At 41.8% G+C, this 23,043-nt stretch overlaps 1 pseudogene across 1 annotated transcript in view; it reads left to right on the top strand.

Annotated features, from left to right (window-relative positions):
* Positions 1-21,334: 21,334 nt before the first annotated feature.
* The window catches only part of LOC111539951, a 1,902-nt pseudogene continuing 193 nt past the window's right edge, over positions 21,335-23,043 (top strand). The window contains exons 1-2 of the transcript XR_002730843.2: positions 21,335-22,783; positions 22,944-23,043. The exon at positions 22,944-23,043 is cut by the window's right edge and continues 193 nt beyond it. The product of XR_002730843.2 is annotated as a zinc finger protein 468 pseudogene (transcript). The remainder of the gene's footprint in view (positions 22,784-22,943) is intronic.

Here is a 23,043-nt window from a genome sequence, read left to right as displayed (position 1 = left end):
CTGGTTTTTGGAATTTTCAGCCTTCTTGCACTGGTTTCTCCCCATCTTCGTGGATTTATCTACCTTTGGTCTTTGATGTTGGTGACCTTTGGATGGGGTCTCTGAGTGGACATCCTTTTTGTTGATGTTGATACTATTCCTTTCTGTTTGTTAGTTTTCCTTCTAACAGCGTATCTTTCCACGAGGCAGATTCTAATTCCTTGGGCGCTATTGTACAACACTGTACCTTATAGGTAGCAGATACAAATGCAAAATGTTTTTTGTCTATAGACATGTAAATTCTGTCCTGTCCAGCAGAAGTACACTGTGGAGGAGGAAGTGAGTGTTGCCTGCATTTGCACATTCATTGCGATATTCCAGCTACATAAATGTGTCTGCTCTTTGACTTTTCCTTTTTAAGTTTTTTATTTATTTTAATTTTTTTGAGAGAGTCTTGTTCTGTTGCCCAGGTTGGAGTGTAGTGGCACAATCTCGGCTTACTACAACCTCTGTCTCCCAGGTTCAAGCGATTCTCCCTCCTTAGCCTCCCAAGTAGTTAGCTGGGACTACACGCGTCTGCCACCATGCGTGGCTAATTTTTGTATTTTTAGTAGAGATGGGGTTTCACCATCTTGGCCAGGCTGGTCTCGAACTCCTGACCCTGTGATCAGCCCACCTTAGCCTCCCAAAGTGCTGGGATTACAGGTGTGAGCCACTGCACCTGGCCTTTTTATTTTTTATTAGAAGAGATAGGGTCTCACTATGTTGCCCAGGATGGACTCAAACTCCTGGCCTCAAGTGATTCTTCTACTGCTGCATTCTAAAGTGCTGGGACTACAGGTGTGAGCCACAGCACCCAGCCTGACTTCTCCTTTGAACCGATTTTAATTTTAGTTTATGTGCTGCCGAAGTGAGCACATGAACCAGTTTTTTTCTTTTCTTTTTTTTTTTTTTGAGACAGAGTCTCACTCTGCTGCCCAGGCTGTAGTGCAATGGCGTGATCTCGGCTCACTGCAACCTCTGCCTCCCAGGTTCAAGTGATTCTCCTGCCTCAGCCTCCTGAGTAGCTGGGATTAAAGGCATGCACCACCATGCCCAGCTAATTTTTGTATTTTTTAGTAGAGATGGGGTTTCACCATATTGGTCAGGCTGGTCTTGAACTCCTGACCTCATGATCCGCCTGCCTTGGCCTCCCAAAGTGCTGGGATTACAGGCGTGAGCCACCACGCCCAGGCAGCATGAACCAGTTTTAATACTAGACTGATGCCTAAATTCTGAGTAAAGCAAAATCTTTAACATGTTCTTTTTTTTTTTTCTGAATAAGAATCATGATTTTTGTCTTTTTGTGTAAATTATTTTTAACACATTGGTTTTTAATTTTTTTTTAAAAGAGCAGTTTTAGGTTCACAGCAAAATTGAGCAAAAAAGACAGAGATCCCCTATAACCCCCTGCAACCCCTCTTCAGCTATCCCCACTACTGACATCTGGCACCAGAGTTTTACAATTTGTTACAATTTATTAGAATTGATGTGCTTACACTGACACATCATTGTTACCCAAAGTCCATATCATGTTTTTAAGTATTAATAAGTTTTTTGTCATCTTCATAAAATCTCAAGGTAACCTTTCTAGGAATCATTCTATCTAGATATAGTCTAGATTAAGCTCCCCAAATGAGCAAATTCAGCCTGCCCTTTCAGAATTCTGCCTTCGCAGTTTATTTCTGCCTGGGTGTGCTGCATGTTATAATAGAATGGCCATTTCCATCCACAGAGAAGCCAGTGGGAATTCTTAGAGAGCCAGAGGGGGATGTACCTCTTTCAACTCTCTGTATCGTGCATGCACATATTCTTGTGCTTTATTTCATAAAAGAATTAAAATGAATTGAACTGAATCTAATTTCATAATTCACCTGGTTGCTTGCACCAGAAGCCTGTAATCATTCTAGACTCTCTCTTTTCCTTCTCTTATTTTTGCGTGTTCAACAAATCTCCATCAGGGACTTACTGACCAGGTACCTAACCTGTGTAGTGAGGCCTGCACTACCAGACCCTGGAGAGAAAATTATGCATGCAGTCCTACTAATGTGGAGTTTATGATAGATAGTAGGGGATAGAACAATCACATAATCACACAAAGATATCATGAAAACATACTGTAAAAGATACCCATAGGTCGGGTTTGGTGGTTCATGCCTATAAATCCTAACACATTATGAGGCCAAGGCGGGTGGACTGCTTGAGCACAGGAGTTTGAGATCAGCCTAGGCAACAAGGCAAAACCCCTCTACAAAAAATATGAAAATTAGCCAGGCATGGTGGTGTGTGCCTATAGTCCCAGCTACTCGGGAGGCTGAGGTGGGAGGATTGCTTGAGCCCAGGAGGTTGAGGTTGCATTGAGCAGTGATTGTGCCACTGTACTCCACCCTGGGCAACAAAGTGAGACCCTGTCTCAGGAAAAATAAAAAAAAAAAAGAAAAAGAAAAAGGAAAAGAAACCCATGACTTAAAGCAGGGTCCCTGATTTAGGGGAGTAGGGTCGAGGGTCAGGGAGGGCTTCTCTAAAGAAATGACATTTGGGCTGGAACCTGAAGAACGAGTGAAGGTGGCCAAGGTGTGTGTATATGTGTGGTGTATGCACAGAAGGGGTGTGGCAGTTAAGTAGATCTGACCAGGTGGGGGAAGGGCAGCTAGGGGAAATTCTGTGAGGAGGAAAAGAGCATTCCGGTTGCTGCAAGGTCACCACGGCTGGAGTTCGGGCAGAGAGTAGAGAGGCAAGGCTGGAGAACTAGACAGAGGTCAGTCACCGGAGGACATGTTAAGCACTGTGGTGTTTTTTTTTTTTTTTTTTGAGACAGAGTCTTACTCTGTCTCCCAGGCTGGAGTGCAATGGCGCAATCTCAGCTCACTGCAACCTTCGCCTCCCGGGTTCAAGCAATTCTCCCACCTCAGCCTCCCGAGTAGCTGGGACTACAGGCGCCCACCACCACGCCCGGCTAGTTTTTGTATTTTTAGTAGAGATGGGGTTTTGCCATGTTGGCCAGGCTGGTCTCAAACTCCTGACCACAGGTGATCCACCCACCTTGGCCTCCCAAAGTGCTGGGATTATAGGCATGAGCCACAGTTTGGTCTATTTTAAGAGCAAAAGGAGGCCATTAAAATATTTGTATACTTTTTAAAGTACTCCTAATTTGAAAAGATCATTTCATGGAGTATGGTTGGGTGATTGTGGCAGTGGAGTTTGAAAGAAATGGAGGGACACAGGAGATATTCAGAGAATAAAATAGAAAGGAGTAGGTGATGGGCTAAATGTGGGAGGAAATACTGGAGAGGGATGAGTCATAGGTTAGCAGCTTGAACCACCCGGCGGGGCCTATCACTGAGGCTGGGAACACCAAAGGAGGCTATATTCCCTCATTCCCTGTTTTAGTCTCAGCAAATCCCTCTAGCTTCTCTCACTGGGTTTGTTTCCTTGCTTGAAGGCAGTGAGTGGTCAGTCTCCTGTCCCTAGAAAATGACCAGCACACTCCCAAAACAAATACAGATTTTTCAAAATAAAATCCAGGAGAGGGGGCTGTCTTGTGCAACATCTCTTTCAGATCCAATTACACAACTTTGTAATGTAAACAAAGACACATTAAAAGTTGGTCAGCTTCTTGAAATGGGGAATGGAAAATGCTGGGAGAAAGAAAAAACATTGGGTTGGAAAAAATAAGTAGGAGGATGGTGGAATTTGTAGTTCAGGAACTTAGAAGGAGAGAAAAGTCATCTCTTGATGATATTCCCAATAGGTCACATCTAATTAATCACCAAATCCTATTGATTCTGCTTTCTTAATAATCTGTGAATTTCTTAATAATTTGTGAATTGACTCTGTCACCTCTAGTTTCACTGCATGAAGTTATACAGACAAGACAGGAAGTTTCCTGACTTCTAGCTGTGAAGACTTTCATCGCACCACCTCTGTCTAGAGTGGGTGATCACATTCTCACAGCTTCCTTACCTGAATTTCTGTAAAACCAGTCATATCAGGATTGTGTTTGGCTGCAGGTAACAGAAAAACCCAAACACAGTAGCAACTGCATTCCAGGTAGGAAGATGAGGTGAGAAGGGAAGGTGGTTTCTGATTAGGAAAGTAGAACATTCCTAGAAATTCCCAGTAGACTTGCACTTTTGCCAGGACTGTTGTCACAGTTACCTTTAACAGCAAGGGAACATAGGAAATATAAATACTAAGCAGTGGATTTTTTTCTAGTGGTTGTTTTGTTTTTTACTATGAGGAAGATGGGGAGAATGAATAAGGGCTAGGTCAATGATAGTATCTGCACACAAGGCCCTTCGGGATTTGGCCCCTGACACTTTCTAAAACTATCCCCCTTCTCTCTCCTTCAGGCCCGTTGATCCAGACATACCTGCAAGTCTCTAAATTTATGATGCTGTCACAAGTCCACACAGCTCTGTACATATTTGTTTATTTGTTTGTTTGTTTTTTCCTGGATTGCTGTTTCTGTTTCCTTCCAAACTAGATCCTAGTTTTCTTTGACTTCAACAGCAGTGTAATTTCTTCTCACAAGTCTTTCTGGTCTCCTCTTCTCTTCTCCTATAGTTTCTCCAGTTTATCTCTATCTTAGGTGGCACTTCTCATGCCACATTCTGATAATTGGTTTTCTGGGTCACGAGCTGCTCAAGAGTAGAGACTATATTTCACTCAATGCTACTCACAACAGTGTGAGTCATTAGTAAAAGTTTTCTGAATGAATAAATCCAGCTCTATGTTCAGTTTCATTAGCGGCTTCTGTGATTGGAACGTGTCCCGCAAAGTCCATGTGTTGAGAACATAAAATATAAGCTCCAATGCAGTAGTATCAGGGCCTTCCTAAGGGGTGATTAGATCTTGAGGCCTTCTGGCCTCATGTATGGATTAATGTTGCCATCTCAGGAGTGGGTGAGTCATGATAAGAGTGGGTTTGTTATAAAAGTGAGTTCAGCAATCTTACTTGCTTGCTGTCTCTAGCACATGCTCTCTTGCCCTTCCACTTCCTGCTAATGGGATGATGCAGTAAGAAGGCCCTCACCAAATGCAGCCCCTTGATATTGGACTTCCCAGGCCTTAGAATCATGAACCAAATAAAGTTCTACCATTTATAAATTATGTAGTTTGTGGTATTCTGTTATAGTAGCAAAAATGGACTAAGACAGTGACCTAGTCACATCTATCTTTCTCACCTTTACTTTCACTCACTGCAAATTAGACATGAAGTTACATAGACGAGACAGGAAGGTTTTTGACTCCTCACTATGGCTTGGGGCATTGGTTTTCTAGAGCTGCCATAACAAAGTACCACCGACTGGGTGGCTTAAACAACAGAAATTCATTTTCTCATAGTTCTGGAGACTGGAAATACAATGTCAAAGTGTCAGCAGGGTTGGTTTCTTCTGTCTCTCTCCTTGGCTTGCTGATGACTGCCTTCTTGTTGTGTTCTCGTGTGACCTTTCCTCTGTATGCACACATCCTTGGTGTCTCCTTATGTGTCCAGATGTCCTCTTTTTATAAGGACACATGCACTTTGGATTAGGGCCCACCCATATGACCTCATCCTAATTTAATCCCCTTGTTTTAATTTAATCATCATATCTTCAGTATAGTCCTATCCTGATACACTGTGGGTTAGGACTCCAACATGATTTTTTTGGGGGAGGGGCACAATTCAGTCCATAAAACTTAGTCTTCTCCATTGTGCTGATTCCCACAAAGGAGCCAGTGAGTGGCAGGCTCCACTGGGAAACTCATTCCAAGTCCTGACCTTGCCCTAAAGTAGGGGAATTTGGAATTATTGCTCCTTTCTAGAGTAGATCAGTGTAAAGAGGGGCCCATGACATGTACTGAACAACCCCAACCCTTGTGGGAAGCCCCAGAGGACAGCCAGGACACTGGAGAAGGAGACATGGCAAATGCTTCACCGTTACCTTTTAAGAATCTTTGGAGTAGCTGAGAGCATCAGCTTCCTTTTCTAGAGAATATTTTCCAAACTGAGAGAAAAGTAAAATTTTCTTGATTCTCCCTTCCTTTCCTAACCTTGTCTATCTAGCACTGGTGGAAATTGCAAAAGATAATAAGGTAAACAAAACACAAAGAGGCAGGAATATAGTTTGCACCATGGACTCTTGCATAAGTGAGAAGTGGGCAAAGATTGTGCCTTGTTCATTTGCAGAGACTTTGCAGCCTGTTATGAACTGAATGTTTGTGTCCCCCTACCCCCAAATTCATATACTGAAGCCTAACTTTCAGGATTTAGAGTAACAAAATAATTTAGGTTAAGTGAGGTCTTAAGGGAGGGCTCTGATTGAATAGGCTTAGTGTCTTTATAAAAAGAGACACCAAGAAGAACTTTTTCTCTGGCTCTCTCCATTCACATACTGAGGAAAGGCCGTATGAGGACATAGTGAGAAGGTGGCAGGCAAAGACCCATCAGCAGAAGCCAAATTGACCAGAACCTTGACCTCAGACTTCTAGCCTGCAGAAAAATGAGAAAATAACTTGCTACTGTTTTAGTCACCCAGCCTATGATTTTTGTTATTGGCAACCTAAGTAAAATAAGACATAGCTTTGGGATATGCTTTCTACATAGTGAGTAGTCAATACATGTCAAATATGTAGATATATAATGATTTGTTTATAAAAAAGAGTTCTGGTGGCCGGGCGCAGTGGCTCAAGCCTGTAATCCGAGCACTTTGGGAGGCCGAGACAGGCGGATCACGAGGTCAGGAGATCGAGACCACCCTGGCTAACACGGTGAAACCCCGTCTCTACTAATAAAAAAATACAAAAATCTAGCCGGGCGAGGTGGCGGGCGCCTGTAGTCCCAGCTACTCAGGAGGCTGAGGCAGGAGAATGGCGGGAACCCGGGAGGCGGAGCTTGCAGTGAGCTGAGATCGGGCCACTGCACTCCAGCCTGGGTGATAGAGCGAGACTCCGTCTCAACAAAAAAAATAAAAAATAAAAAAATAAAAAAGAGTTCTGTTAAAAATAACTATCTCTGAAGATTGTGACTATGGGTGATTTTCATTTGGTTATTTCCTTTTCCATATGATCTGAACTCTTTACAGTGTAGGTATATTACACTGTAAAGTTTTTTAGAAAGCAATTTTAAAAGCCTTATATCATACATAGCTAGATGGCTTAATACTCACGACACAGTAGGATGTAGTCATGGGTCACAGAGACAATGTTCTGGACCTTAGAGTAGCAGACACATCCCTTGCGGGCTGCGCATGATGTCTCCTACCAGGGCAAAGCCGTCTGTTAGGGTGAATTTTCTGAAAGTCTGCTTATATGTGCTAGGATGGATGTCACAGGTGTGAGCTCTGTAAGGCTGGGGACAGTGTCTGGTTTTGCTTATCATTATATTCTCAGTACCTAAGACAGTGGCACATAGCAGCTAATTTTTTTGTTTTGATAGTTAAAAGAAAATAAAAACCCTCATTCAATGATTAACTATGTAGAGTAATAAACATTTGATGAACAATCAAATGAATGACTGAAGGGTATCCCAGACATAAAGTGATTATGTCTTTTGAAATTTCAGAGTGAGTATATCTGACAAGAATCAAGTTACAGGAGGTCATGGTGGGGAAATGAAGGAGGGCCAGGTGGCGTGCAGAGGAATAAATCACTGCTTAAACCTCACTTTCTGAATTGCTGAGCTACTGTCCCTTGTTCTCTTCAGCACATTGTTGCCAATTGTTGGGAGCCCTTAAAATTCAGAATTAATGAACCTATCCAGTTATGGAGATCCTGGCTTGTTAGGAATTAAGTTCAAGAAGCCTTAAGATTTCAATATTGTGTGCTAGGGACCTCTTGTGGTAACTCTGTATACTTCACCTCTCAGCACCTAGAAATAGACACACACGCATGCATGCACGCACACACACGCACACACACGCACACACACATACACTTCAAAGTGAAAGAATTATTATTATTTGGATATATATATATATTTTGAGACGGAGTCTCGCTCTGTCGCCCAGGCTGGAGTGCAGTGGCGCGATCTCAGCTCACTGCAAGCTCCGCCTCCCAGGTTCACGCCATTCTCCTGCCTCAGCCTCCTGAGTGGCTGGGACTACAGGTGCCCGCCACCACACCAGGCTAATTTTTTGTATTTTTAGTAGAGACGGGGTTTCACCATGTTAGCCAGGATGGTCTCGATCTCCTGACCTTGTGATCCGCCCACCTTGGCCTCCCAAAGTGCTGGGATTACAGGCCTAAGCCATTGCGCCTGGCCCTATTTGGAAATATTTTTAACATGTTAAATGTTAAAAATGTAAAAATACAAATATTTGATAAATGTCTAAAATTTTTCAATATCTCTTGTAAAGAGATTTATGTGGGGCATGATGGCTCTAATCCCAGTACTTAGGGAGGCCAAACCAGGAAGAACCAAGACCAGGGATTTAACACCAGCCCGGGCAACAAAGTGAGACCCTGTCTGTACAAACAAACAAATGAAGAAAACACAAAACAAACCTGGTGTGGTGGTGGTGGTATGCATCTGCAGTCTCAGCTACTTTGAAGGATGAGGCAGGAGGATTGCTCAAGCCCAGGAGTTTGAGGCTGCAGTGAGCTATGATCATGCCACTGCACTTCAGCCTGGGCAACAGGGCAAGACCTCATCTCTCTCTAAAAGAAAAATAAATTTAAATTAAAGGGTGGGCGTGTGTTAAAGAATTTTAAAAAGGACTATTCCCAGTGTCAAGATGAGGAAAACAGGCATTCCTGTATGTTTCGTGGGAGTGGATATGGACACAACAATGACTACAACCACTTTTGGGAAAAAATTAGGCCTTACACTTTCTTTAAAATATTCACATTTCCTGACCCAGTAATTCCACTTCGAGGAAATTTTCCAGTAGGAAAGATGGAAAATACAGATAGGTTTCACATATTAGGATTTTCATCAAGTTATATAGTAGAAAAAACAAGCAAAAAAAAAAAAGATAGTTCAGTAAATTATATATTCATATAAACTGATATTACTTAAAATTGTGGTTTCAATTATTATTTATTGACAGGAAAAAATACTTTTTTTTTTTTTTTTTTGAGATGGAGTTTCATTCTTGTTGCCATGGCTGGAGTGCAACAGTGGCATCTTGGCTCACTGCAACCTCCGCCTCTCAGGTTCAAGTGATTCTCCTGCCTCAGCCTCCTGAGTAGCTGGAATTACAGGCACCCGCCAACTCACCCAGCTAATTTTTTGTATTTTTAGTAGAGACAGGGTTTCACTATGTTGGCCAGGCTGGTCTCGAACTCCTGACCTTGTGATCTGCCCTCCTTGGCCTCCCAAAGTGCTGGGATTACAGGTGTGAGCCACCGTGCCCGGCTGACAGGGCAGAATACTTATATGCAAAGGGAGTAAAGCAGAACATAGATCAATTACAACTGTAATTTATATATATACATGACAGGTGGAAGAAAGGAAAGAAAGAGAAGGAAGCAAGGTTGGAAGGAAGAAAGGGAAGGAAGGAGGAAAGATATGAAAGAAGGAAGAAAGAAGAAGCTGGAAGGAAATCTACCAGAATGTTAACAGGTTTTATTTTTGTGGGGAAATGTATTGAGCCATTTTCAATTTCCTTCCTTCAACTTCTCTGCATTTACCAAAATTTAGACAATAAATATTCCATCAAAAAATTAAACAAGTAATATAGACATAGTCTTATTATAAAACACTAGTTTGGATTTTCTGTTTTTAAACTTAGAGCCCTACTATGTATAGATATTATTCTAAAACTAGCTTTTCTCATTGTATCTTTTGGAGATAGTTCTATCTCAGGCTTTACAGTTCAGACTCACTCAAATAAATACTATTATTTTTTTCATTCTGATAAACTTTCACTTGTTTTTGTTTTGTTTTGTTTTGTTTTGTTTTGTTTTGAGAGAGTCTCACTCTGTCGCCCAGGCTGGAATGCAGTGGCAGAATCTCGGCTCATTGCAACCTCTGGCCTCCTGGGCTCAAGCAAACCTCCTCCCTCAGCCTCCCAAGTAGCTGGGGCTACAGGCTTGAGCCACCAATGCCTGGCTAACTTTTGTATTTTTTTTTGTAGAGACTGGGTTTTGCCATGTTGCCCAGGCTGGTCTCCAACTCCTGAGCTCAAAGCAATCCACCTGCATTGGCCTCCCAAAGTGCTGAGATTACAGGCGTGAGCCACCTCGCCTGGCATATTAATTTTTATTTAGAAAAAAAGATCATTATTTTAAACTGAAACTGTATTTGTTGCTATCCGTTTAGTTTCAGATATATCCTTTCAGGGGAAATATCTTATTTCCACCAAAGAGGATAAGAGAAGTGTGATGAGGTCAGCCATTTCCTCTCTCATGAAGATGCAAGCTTATCTCTTAGAAAAAGCTACCCTGCTGAGGGAGAATTGGAGATGAAGGCGTGCAGTGCAGGGCGCTCATGGCCACCTTTGCCCATGATTTGGTAACCCTCGTTCAAGCTCACCTCCCTGAGGCTTGCAGGTTAGAATTCAGCAGGTTAATGAGTTCCTTAAAAGAGAAAGTTGTATAAACCTAAAGCAGCATGGTTGTAACAAAATGTACATTTTTGTTGTAACTTGTAACAACTACATGGTTGTAACAAAATGTAAATTTTTGTTGTAACTTATAACAAAATGTAACTTGTAACAGAATGTACATTTTTTCTCTTTTTTAAAAGCAATCTCAAAAGCTCACATAAAATGTACAGTATTTAATGTATTTTCTGTGGAAAACTGGAAGTTGGAGTCCTTTTCAAAAGATTAGTTTTCTTTTTCTTTTTATTTTTTTGAGACGGAGTCTCACTCTGTTACCCAGGCTGGAGTGTAATGGTGCGATCTCTGCTTACTGCAACCTCTGCCTCCTGGTTTCAAGTGATTTACCTGCCTCAGCCTCCTGAGTAGCTTAGCAGAGGCTCACCACCACGCCCAGCTAATTTTTGTATTTTTAGTAGAGCTGGGGGTTTCACCATGTTGGTCAGGCTGGTCTTGAACTCCTGACCTCAGGTGATCTGTTCAGCTCAGCCTCCCAAAGTGCCAGGATTACAGGGGTGAGCCACTGTGCCTGCCAAGATTAGTTTTTTTTTTTCTTTTTTTCTTTTTCTTTTTCTTTTTTTTTTTTTGAGACGGAGTCTTGCTCTTGTCGCCAGGCTGGAGTGCAGTGGCCCGATCTCAGCTCACTGCAAGCTCCGCCTCCTGGGTTCCCGCCATTCTCCTGCCTCAGCCTCCCGAGTAGCTGGGACTACTGGTGCCGGCCACCTCGCCCGGCTAGGTTTTTGTATTTTTAAGTAGAGACGGGGTTTCACCGTATTAGCCAGGATGGTCTCAATCTCCTGACCTCGTGATCCGCCCGTCTCGGCCTCCCAAAGTGCTGGGATTACAGGCTTGAGCCACCGTGCTCGGCTAGTTTTTTTTTACACACACATACAGTAAAATACGAAAGCAATCCAAAAACCACTGTTCCCTAGGTCTCTTTTCTCTCCCTCCAGAAGAAACTGTTAGCAGTTACTGATATACTCCACTAGTATATTATTTGCATAAAAATAGTGAGTCCAAATCTGTCTCTGACCCCCTTTACTAAAACACGGGAATGTACTATATACATACTCTCTAATGCCATGGGATTTTAACAAAATATAACAGTATATCTGGTAGACTTTAAAAAACACACACACACACATAATGAGACTTCAGCAGAACTAAAAAAAAATGTTGGGAATATTTACATTTCTGGCAATATGATAAATATTTTGAAAACTATTTCTGCTGTAAAAATATAAATGCTACATAAAATACAATTTTTAAAAACACATGTGGCTGAGTCGGTAAAAGTGAGGGAAATGAAACAAGGGTAGGAGCCCAGAGAACTGTGGAGTGAGGGCTGAAGATGTCAGCTCTCCTGAGGGCATCAGCTCCTCCCTGAGCCATCTTGAGTTCCTGCTGTCTTGTTAAAATTGTGGTAAATTGGTCAGGTGAGATGGCTCACGCCTGTAATCCCAGCACTTTGGGAAGCCAAGGTGGGCGGATCAGGAGGTCAGGAGTTGGAGACCAGCCTGACCAACATGGTGAAACCTCGTTTCTACTAAAAATACAAAAATTAACTGGGAGTGATGGCACACACCTGTATTCCCAGCTACTCAGGAGGCTGAGGCAGGAGAATTGCTTGAACCCGGGAGGCGGAGGTTGCCGTGAGTGGAGATCGCGCTACTGCACTCCAGCCTGGGTGACAGAGTGAGACTCCGTCTATGAATGAATGAATGAATGAATGAATGAATGAATGAATGAATAAATAAATAAATAAAATTGTGGTAAATTATACAGAACATAAGGCTTACCATTTTAACCATTTTTAAGTGTCCAATTCAGTGGCATTAAGTACATTCACCATGTGTGTAACTATCACCATACTATTTCTGAAACTTTATTTCCTGAAACAGAAACTCTGTAACCATTAAGCAATAATCCCCATCTCCCTGTCCCCACCCCGCCCCTGGAAACAACTATTCTATTTTCTTTTTCTATGAATTCACTTGTTCTAGATACCTTATAGAAGTGGAATCATACAGTCCTTGCCATTTTGTCTGGTGTATTATACTTAGCATAATGTTTTCAAGGTTCACGTTGTAGTGTACATCACAATGTCAATCTTGATATGGCTAATCAATATTTTATTGTGTGAATATACCACATGTTGCTTATCTGTTCATCTGTCTATGGATACTTTTGTTATTACTTAATTTTTGAAACGAGTCTTGCTCTGCTGCCCAGGCTGGAGTGCAGATCATAGCACACTGCATCCTTAAACTCCTGGGCTTAAGTGATCCTCATGTCTCAGCCTCCCAAGTGGCTGGCACTATAGGCATGAGCCACTGTGCCTGGCTCAGTAATTACTTTAACAGATTAAACATGCCAATTAAAAGACATGGATTGGCTGAATGGATTTTTTTTTTTTTTTTTAAGGGTGGATAAAGATACTCCATGGAAATAGGCAAGTTTTTGTTTTAAAGTCTATTTAGTCGGATACAATTATGGCTCCCCTACTCTCTTTAAGTTCCTGTTTGCATGAAATAACAGTTTTTCACCGTTTCACTTTTAGCCTATGTGTGCCCCTTAGATCCAAAATGAGTCTGTTGTAGACAGCACACAGTTAGATCTTGTACAAAATAACTTGGAGGATGCATATATAGGTTATAATTAAAACCCTACAATGCCTGGGCACGGTGGCTCACACCTCTAATCCCAGCACTTTGGGAGGCTGAGGTGGGCGGATCACCTGAGGTCAGGAGTTTGAGACCAGCCTGGCCAACATGGTGAAACCCCATCTCTACTAAAGATACAATAAGATTAGCTGGGCATGGTGGTGGGCCCCTGTAATCCCAGCTACTTGGGAGGCTGAGGCAGGAGAATCACTTGAACACAGGAGGCAGAGGTTGCAGTGAGCCGAGATCACGCCATTGCCCTCCAGCCTAGGTGACAAGAGCAAGACTCCATCTCAAAAAATCCAACCAACCAACCAACAAAAAAACTACTATAGTGAAAGTTTTACTTACTGAAGGGGTGGCCTGCCCCTCCACACCTGTGAGCGTTTCTCATTAGGTGGAACGAGAGACTTGAGAAAAGAAATGAGACACAGAGACAAAGTATAGAGAAAGAAAAAGTGGGCCCAGGGGACCTGTGCCGGCACTGGTCTCTGAGTTCCCTCAGTATTTATTGATCATAATCTTTACCATCTTAGAAAAAGGGAAGTGGCAGGATAATAGGATCATTGTAGGGAGAAGGTCAGCAGTAAGACATATGAATAAAGATCTCTGTGACATAAGTTTAAGGAAAAGTGCTGTGCCTTGATATGCATATGTAAACATCTCCACAAACCTTTTTAGTGCATAAAAAGCAGCATTGCTAGCAAGTCCCACCTTTCGCCCTAAGGCGGTTTTCTCCTTTCTCAGTAAACAGAACACACAATCCGGTTTTACACCGAGATGTTCCATTGCCCAGGGACGGGCAGGAGACAGATGCTTTTCTCTATCTCAACTGCCAAGAGGCCTTCTTTTTTCTTATACTAGTCCTCCTCAGCACAGACCCTTCACGGATGTCAGGCTGGGGGACGAGCAGGTCTTTCCCTTCCCACGAGGCCATATTTCAGGCTATCACATGGGGAGAAACCTTGGACAATACCTAGCTTTCCTAGGCAGAGGTCCCTGCAACCTTTGGCAGTGTACGTGTCCCTGGGTACTTCAGATTAAGAGAATGGTGATGACTTTTCACAAGCATCCTGCCTTCAGACACTTGTTTACCAAAGCACACCCTGCACAGCCCAAAATCTGTTAAACCTTGAGTCACCACAGCACATGTCTCTTGCAAGCACAGGGTTAGGGGTAGGGTCACAGATTAACAGCATCTCAAATACAGAACAAAATGGAGTCTCTTATGTCTACTTCTTTCTATATAGACACAGTAACAGTCTGATATCTTTCTTTTCCCCACAACCTACAATAACAGTGCTTGCTTAGACAAGGATGTTCAAACACATATACACAAGAATGCTCAAAATGTATAAGCTTCAATTCTTTCAGAGTGAGCCAAAATCATTTAGGGAAAAAATTATTTTAACTAAAAATTACATAATAAAATTACTAATAATGTCAGAAGCATTACAATTACAATCTAAGCGCCACGAGGACCATGCTAGAATTTTTTTTTTTTTTTTTTTTTTGAGGCAGGCTGTCACTTTGTTACCCAGGCTGGAGTGCAGTGGTGTGATCATGGCTCACTGCAACTTTGAACTTCTGAGCGCAGGCAATTCTCCTATCTCAGCCTCCCAAGTAGCTGGGATTACAGGAGTGTGCCACTATGCTCAGCTAATTTTGTAATTTTTAATTAATTAATTTATTTTTTTTGAGACGGAGTCTCGCTCTGTCACCCAGGCTGGAGTACAGTGGCCGGATCTCAGCTCCACTGCAAGCTCCACCTCCCGGGTTCACGCCATTCTCCTGCCTCAGCCTCCAGAGTAGCTGGGACTACAGGCACCCGCCACCTCGCCCGGCTAGTTTTTTGTATTTTTAGTAGAGACGGGGTTTCACTGTGTTAGCCAGGATGGTCTTGATCTCCTGACCTCGTGATCCGCCCGTCTAGGCCTCCCAAAGTGCTGGGATTACAGGCTTGAGCCACCGCGCCCGGCCTAATTTTGTAATTTTTGTACAGGTGAGGTCTCTCTATGTTAGCCAGGCTAGTCTCCAACTCCTCGCCTCAGCAATCCTCCCACCTCGGCCTCCCAAAGTGCTGCTGGGATTCTAGGCCTGAGCCACCACTCCCAGCCAAAAAATTCTTCTAATCAGAAGTTCATTTTGAGGTATTTACGTTGATGGTAGTGTTTTGTTGTCATTGAGTGCAACTTTGTCCCCAACCCTTTTTAACAGACAAAAAGCAGACCTCAAGTGGCTAAGGTGGTATACTGAATTTCTACTCTTCTAAGATTTAAAAAAAAAAATCAAATATTTGTAAGACAGCTAGCAACCTCATGAACAAAAAAAATGAAAGATCTGAAAGCTTTGTAGGGTACATTGGGAATTCTTTTTTTCACCTCTAGATGGTGCACACTAAAAGTAATTTCTGTTTGTCAGGGTTTAGCTATGAGAGATGATTCCTAATACCTTTAGGTTTACTTTTCCTCTGTAACTATATAAAAGGCATTCCTGGCCTTATTTATCACAGTTTGCTTAGTTTATTTATGAATACACTTACCTATGACCTATAGAAGTCTTAATAAATATTGAAGAACAATTTTACTAAATGCTCCTAATTGTCACTTTATTTATTTATTTATTTTTTAGATGGAGTCTGGCTCTGTCACCCAGGCTGGAGGGCAGTGGTGCAATCTCGGCTCACTGCAACCTGTGCAGTAGAGACGGGGTTTCACCATGTTGGTCAGGCTGATCTTGAGCTCCTCACCTCATGATCCGCCTGCCTTGGACTCTCAAAGTTCTGGGATTATAGGCGAGAACCACCGTGCCTGGCCCAGTCTCAGGCATTTCTAGCAATGCAAGAATGGCCTAACACAGCCAGTATCTCTCATCCATGGAGTTGTCTCTGCTTTCCTGAGGGCAATGTTTGTCCTTTAGTGGCAACTTAGTAACTGCTGACTGACCCTGAACTCTCTCTCAGAGCATATGGAATGCCATCAGTTTATCTTCTACATAATTCAAAGTATCACTTCTAAATGTGAAGAAGTAATGGGCCATATTTTCCGCTTTGAGCATATGTTGTAAAATGATGAGATAGCTCAGAGTTTGAAATCTTAACCAACTAATGCCTACTATAAGCACTTCCCTAGGAAATTTGTATCTGTGTAACACTTTGGTCTAGGAGAAAAATTAAGGAGAAATTGATGTGATTTTGAAAACAAGCCATTCCACAAATTCTATTTTTCAGTTGTTAGCCAACTGAAATAAGGTCTTAAAAACAATATTCTGGGGACAAGCTCTAAAGACCCTCAAAGTACATTGGGATCATATTGTCTGGGCCAACCAAGACAATAATATCTATGCCATCCCAACTGAGTGAGTTTATATATGTGAACCACAGACCTGACTGAAGACAATTCCAAGAGGTTGAGCATTTTACAAAATATTTTATCTCTCCGGAATCTGAAGGTTCCAACATTTAAAAAATTTCATGTTAGATACTCATATATGCCAGTAAATTTGCATTTGTATATGATTTGAACTATGAGATTTTGAACAGATTATTTCAAGAAAGCAATGTACTAGTTCTGAAATTATTCTGATTTTAAATATCATTTGCATTTCTGTAAATGGAAAATTATATAACAAATTCTAGCTCTTTTGACTATCATTAGTATTTGACTAACACTGACTCCCCAAAGCCCTAAAAGAAAATAGCAGGAGTTGAAATTTCAGTTGCATTGGAGAAAATATGTACTTTGTTCCCTTAGAAATAAAGGAGAGCATGTTAGATGACTAGCCATGAAGAAGCTTGTCTCAATATGTTTTCTTTTGAAGCTCTAAGATAAAATAAGAGTGTATATTATATTACTGTATATTACTGGGGATGAAAACCATCATGAATAAAAATCTAACACTGAGTGTTGCCAAAATGATACCAGTGTTGGTACAGAATTATATGGACAGGATAAGGGGCATTCATTATCCCAGATACTTCACTTTCCATGCTCAGCAGTGTGAACATGTAAGTGAATTGTAGCTTATTACTTGCAGGTCAATTGATTTCCCACTTGCACATCTCTGGATTCATTTCTAGTGGGTCTCCTCTTAACCCGCTTTTACAGAGCCTCAAAATGCGTATAGCCTGGAGGAGGCCATCAGTGTCTTAATTCACAATCTGGTGTGTGTGTGTGTGTGTGTGTGTGTGTGTGCGCATAGAGAGAGAGAGGAAAAAAAAAAAGAAGAGGAGGAGGACAGAGAGAGACAGACAGAGAAAGGGAGGGAGAAGAAATTGTTTTTTTTCTCCTACTCCCTCAGAAGAGGGGGCATAGGGCTGTGGGAAAGGTGGAGCCCTCCAAGAGGCTAGAACCCTGCACCACCTGGAAGAGTCAGGAGGGCCCAAGTGTCTCATCTCCTGAGGGGGTGTGTGTGTACACTACCACCATGTGTCCAGGAGGAGATTCCTGTCCTACAACGCATTTCTCCTCCAACATTCTTTCTTCCCTGGGTAACCAAGTGAGGTGCTGAAACCCATCCTTTTAATTAACAGAGGTGCTCTGAGAGGCCTGAAGTCTCTTTAGACTGCTGACTCAGACAGACCTGAGGGTGGCTGCATGTTGCTTTTATAAAGCGCTACATGTGATTAGAGTTGCTCTGGGTAGCCCCAGACTATAGGCCTAAATACTGTGAGCCAGGGTTCACTAGGGAAATGAGCAAGAGTTTTGTTTTTTTCTCTGGTGAAGGGAGGAACTCATCAAGTAGTTAATATGCACTACTTGACTTGATGCAGGGGAAATACAGGAAACCATGAAATTTACATTCATATGACTTTATGAGAAAAGGCAGATAAACACTGCACTCACATCCACTGAAATGGTTTGCACACTGGAAGCTCTAACTCGTGGAAATTACCTCTCCAACTGTCATTCCTAACATTATGAGGCTTGAGAATTCATAAACAAAATGTGATGGCATCTTCCTGAACCACAGTACCCAAGTTGCTTTGCTGTCCATATAAATTCTGGAGGAATTAGATGAAATAGAGTGTAGCTTCTGCTAAAGAAGCTAGAGCATGCTTCTATATGAAGCAACAAAATTTTCTCAAGTTTCGAAAGATAGACTTGTGACATCCAAGATTGGTTGTTATTATTGGTTCTATAGCAATTGTCTTCCTTCTTTGTAGAAACATGTGGAAGATGGTGAAACCCTGTCTCTACTAAAAAAAAAATACCAAAAAAATCAGCCGGGCATGGTGGTGGGCATCTGTAGTCCCAGGTACTCGGGAGGCTGAGGCAGGAGAATGGCATGAACCTGGGAGGCGGAACTTGCAGTGAGCTGAGATCCTGCCACTGCACTCCAGCCTGGGCGAAAGAGTGAGACTCCATCTCATAAATAAATAAAAAATAAAAATAAAAAACATTAAAAAAACGTATTTAAGCCATTTGTTGATGTTTTCTAGTCTAATCACCTTTTGTTTGCTTGACAGCATTCTTGGTATGTTGGTGATAAGGTAATACATAAACTCCATCTGTAGCTATCAAAGCTTTAGTACTTCATCCTCCCATCTGAGCTAATGGATGACATTCTTACTAAACAACATTGGCACTTTGTGGCTGGCTTGAAGTCAGATCATTTTCTAAAGATGATGTTAGGTATGTTTGTTTAGCATGTAGCATATAATCAGTTAGAAGCTATTTTCTTAACTGTCTTTTTCTCGTTTGTTTTCTTTCCTTTCTGTATATTCTGTTTTGTCTTTGCCTATTTCCCTGGTTCACAAAGGGTCCCTTCAGTTATAATGTTAGGAGGCCTTCACAGTTGTGGCTTCTTCTGCTTCTCCTTCTTCCTTCTTTCTTCTTCCTCCTCCTTCTCCTCCTCCTCCTTTTCTTTCCTTCCCTCCCTCCCCTGCTCCTTCCCTCCCTCCCTTCCTCTTTTCTTTTTCTTTTTTTTCTCTTTTCTCCTTTCCTTTCCTTCTCTTTTCTTTCCTTTCCTTTTCCCCTTCCCCTTCCTCTTCCCCTTCCCCTTCCCTTTCCTTCCCCCCCCCTTTTTTTTTTTTGACAGGGTCTAGCTCTGTCTCCCAGGCTACAGTGCAGTGGTGCAATCATGGCTCACTGCAGCCTTGACCTCCTGGGCTCATGCAAACCTACCACCTCAGCCTCCCCAGTAGCTGGGACTACAGGTGCATGCTACCACACCAGGCTAATTTTTGTATATTTTGTTATGGGAAGTAAGGGACCCTGAACGGTGAGACTGGTTGGAGCCATGGCAGAGGAACATAAATAGTGAAGATTTCATCTTAATATGGACACTTATCAGTTCTCAAATAATACTTTTATAATTTCTTATGCCTGTCTTTAATCTCTTAATCCTGTTGTCTTCGTAAGCTGAGGTTGTACGTCACCTCAGGATCACTGTGATAATTGTGTTAACTGTAAAAATTGATTGTAAAATGTGTGTTTGAACAATATGAAATCAGTGCACCTTGAAAAAGAACAGAATAATAGCGATTTTTTATTGAACAAGGGAAGACAGCCATAAGGTCTGACTGCCTGCAGGGTCGGGCAAAAAGAGCCATATTTTTCTTCTTGCAGAAGGCCTATAAATGGACGTGCAAGTAGGTAACATATCGCTAACTTCTCTTCCTAGCAAGGAATACTAATATTAGTACCTTGGGAAAAGAATGCGTTCCTACGGGGAGGTCTATGAACAGCCACTCTGGGAATGTCTGTCTTGTGCTGTTGAGATAAGGACTGAGATACGCCCTGGTCTCCTGCAGAACCCTCAGGCTTACTAGGGCTGGGAAAACTCAACCCTGGTAAATTTGTGATCACACTCGTTCTCTGCTCTTGAACCCTGTTTTCTGTTGTTTAAGATGTTTATCAAGACAATATGCGCACCACTGAACATAGATCCTTATCAGTGGTTCTGCTTTTGCCCTTTGCCCTGTGATCTTTGTTGGACCCTTATCAGTGGTTGTGCTTTTGCCCTTTGCCCTGTTCCCTCAGAAGCATGTGATCTTTGTTAGACCCTTATCAGTGATTCTGCTTTTTGCTCTTTGAAGCATGTGATCTTTGTACCTACTCTCTGTTCTTACACCCCCTCCCCTTTTGAAATCCTTAATAAAAACTTGCTCGTCTGAGACTCAGGTGGGCATCACAGTCCTACCAATATGTGATGTCACCCCTGGCGGCCCAGCTGTAAAATTCCTCTCTTTATACTGTCTCTCTTTATTTCTCAGCCAGCCAACACTTATGAAAAATAGAAAGAACCTACGTTGAAATATTGGGGGTGGGTTCTCCATATATATGTATATAATTATATATAGTTATTATATAAATATTATATAAAATATATCATTATTATTATTTTAGATTTGAGATTTTGCCATGTAGCACAGGCTGATCTCAAACTCCTGGGCTCAAGCAATCCTCCTGTCTCAGTCTCCCAAAGTGCTGGGATTACAGGCATGAGCCATCTCACTAGGCCCAGCATCTTTCTTGATGCCAGGTTCATTGTCATTGCTGTTTGTTTTTCATTTGTTTCAGGGTTTAGACCTTCAACATTATATGGACATTTGCTATCAGTTTTCTTGAAGATGATGGGTTAACTGCCCAAGCAAGTGACACACAAAAACCTAAATCATAAGAATCAGGATAATTTATTATTATTTCTACTCTTTGAGTTTTCATCTTTAGGATTTAAGGTACTATGGTTCTACAGGAGTCAGAGCTTATTCTAAATTCCTCACTTTCAGGCTGGGCACGGTGGCTCACACCTGTAATCCCAGCACTTTGGAGGCCAAAGTGGGCAGATCACTTGAGGTCAGGAGTTCAAGACCAGCCTGGCCAACATGGCGAAACCCCATCTCTCTACTAAAAGTGCAAAACTTAGCTGGGCATGATAGCACATGCCTGTAGTCTCAGCTACTCAAGAGGCCAAGGCACAGGAATTGCTTGAACCTGAGAGGTAGAAATTGCAGTGAGTAGAGATCACACCACTGCACTCCAGCCTGAGTGACAGAGTGAGACTCTATATCAATAATAATAATAATAATAATAATAATAATAATAATAATAATAATAATTCCTCACTTTCTTCATTAAAAATATAAAGCATGTAAAGATTAAAGTTAAATTGGACCAGGAAGCGAATCCCATGGAGTGAAGGTCACACCACAGCGGACTGACTTCTAAAGACTCTTGGTAAATGAGGAAGAAACCCGGAAGAGGAAGACGAAAGAAAAGGGGTCAGGGATGGCTCTTCCTCAGGGTCTATTGACATTCAGGGATGTGGCCATAGAATTCTCTCAGGAGGAGTGGAAATGCCTGAACCCTGCTCAGAGGATTTTATACAGAGATGTGATGTTGAGAATTATAGGAACTTGATCTCCCTGGATATCTCTTCCAAATGCAGGATGAAGAAGTTGTCATCAACAGGGCAAGGCAACACAGAAGTGCTCCACACAGGCGCAGTGCAAAGACATGCAAGTCATCACATTGGAGATTTTTGCTTTCAGGAAATTGAGAAAGATATTCATGACTTTGTGTTTCAGTGGCAAGAAGATAAAAGAAATGGCCATGAAGCACCCATGACAGAAATAAAAAAGTTGATGGTAGTACAGACCGATATGATCAAAGGCATGCTGGAAACAAGCTTATTAAAGATCAGCTTGGATCAAGCTTTCATTCGCATCTGACTGAACTGCACCTATTTCAGCCCAAAGGGAAAATTGGTAATCAAGTTGAGAAGTCTATCAACAATGCTTTCTCAGTTGCAGCATCCCAAAGAATTTCTTGTAGGCCCCAAACCCATATTTCAAATAAGTATGGGAATAATTCCCTCCATTCTTCATTACTCACAAAAAAATGGGAAGTACACATGAGAGAAAAATCTTTCCAATGTAATGAGAGTGGCAAAGCCTTTAATTGTAGCTCACTCTTAAAAAAAATCAGAAAATCCATTTAGGAGAGAAACAATATAAATGTGATGCATGTGGCAAGGTCTTTAATCAGAAGCAATACCTTGCATGCCATAGATGTCACACTGGTGAGAAACCTTACAAGTGTAATAAGTGTGGCAAGACCTTTGGTCACAATTCAGCCCTCCTAGTTCACAAGGCAATTCATACTGGAGAGAAACCTTGCAAGTGTAATGAATGTGGCAAGGTTTTTAATCACAAATTGAACCTTGCATGTCATCATAGACTTCATACTGTAAAGAAACCTTACAAGTGTAATGAATGTGGTAAGGTTTTTAGGCAACAATCAAACCTTGAATGTCATCATAGGCTTCATACTGGAAAGAAATCTTTCAAGTGTATTAATGTAGCAAGGGTTTTAGGCAACAATCAAATCTTGCATGTCATCATAGACTTCATCCTGGAAAGAAACCTTACAAATGTGAAGAATGTGACAAAGTTTTCAATTTCAAACCACTCCTTGAAATACATAGGAGAGTTCATACTGGAGAGAAACCATAGAAATGTAAGATTCGTGACAAGGATTTTGGGTGTGATTCACACCTGGCACAACGTACTGGAATTCACACTGGAGAGGAACTGTACAAGTGTAATAAGTGTGACAAAGCCTTTAGTGGGCAGTCAACACTTACCATCAAGTAATCCATGGTGTAGGGAAACTTTACTGATGTGATGATTGTCACAAAGTCTTCAGTAATGCTACAACCATTACAAAACACTGGAGAATCTACAATGAAGAGAGAGGTCTTACAAGTGTAATAAATGTGGCATATTTTTCAGACATCGTTCATACCTTGCAGTTCATTGGTGATCTCATACAGGAGAGAAACCTTACAAATGTGATGATTGTGGCAAGGTCTTCAGTGAAACTTCATCTTAT

This window comes from Piliocolobus tephrosceles, chromosome 4 (genome assembly GCF_002776525.5).
Source record: "Piliocolobus tephrosceles isolate RC106 chromosome 4, ASM277652v3, whole genome shotgun sequence".
Classification (NCBI taxonomy): domain Eukaryota; kingdom Metazoa; phylum Chordata; class Mammalia; order Primates; family Cercopithecidae; genus Piliocolobus; species Piliocolobus tephrosceles.
Note: the sequence above shows the minus strand (reverse complement) of the source record. Positions and strands in the feature narration are given on the sequence as shown.